We start from the raw sequence: 596 nt of genomic DNA, 5'->3' as shown, positions 1-596 counted from the left end.
GAGCGGCTGCCCCCGCCACCCCCGGGAGGAGCGCCGCGTTAGTCACCGCCGTTCGGAGGGAAAACAAAGCTCAGGAACCAGCGGGTGAAAACCCCCGCGGCAAAAGGAGGTTTTTTGTCAACTGTTTCTCGTTCCTGTGAGAGTACCAAAGCAGCTGCACGGCGTAACGAAGGTAAAAAGCCCACGGGATGCACAAGGCGGCTTCGCATACGGTCGAGCACCGCTGGAGATGGGCGGTGAAGGTGCCTCGGCTCCCTCCCTGCAGCCCGCTTCGCTCCGGCGTTACAGCTCCAGGGGCCACCGGCAGAGCTCCTTAGCTTTTTAAACAAGCGCAGACAGAACTTCTCTTGTTCCTCTCCCTGCACCTCTTTGTACATCTGCCCTACAGCTTTAGGGAGGGAGCGGCTGCTTTGAAATCCAAGCGGTAGAAGTAGCAAAGCCTCTTCATCCGTATAGATTTCAGAGGTAGGAGTGCCAAAAAGCATCACAGGCTCTTTGAGTTTTGGATATTTTTCTGTTCATTCACTCGTTCAATTGCTGTTTACAGGAATATTCAAGACAACAGCTGAAATGTGCCATCTACTGGACACACATGC

The sequence above is a fragment of the Charadrius vociferus genome, unplaced genomic scaffold (genome assembly GCF_000708025.1).
Source record: "Charadrius vociferus isolate BGI_N301 unplaced genomic scaffold, ASM70802v2 scaffold320, whole genome shotgun sequence".
In the NCBI taxonomy this organism is placed as follows: Eukaryota; Metazoa; Chordata; class Aves; order Charadriiformes; family Charadriidae; genus Charadrius; species Charadrius vociferus.
The sequence above is the reverse complement of the archived record's forward strand: the minus strand, read 5'-3'. Positions refer to the sequence as shown.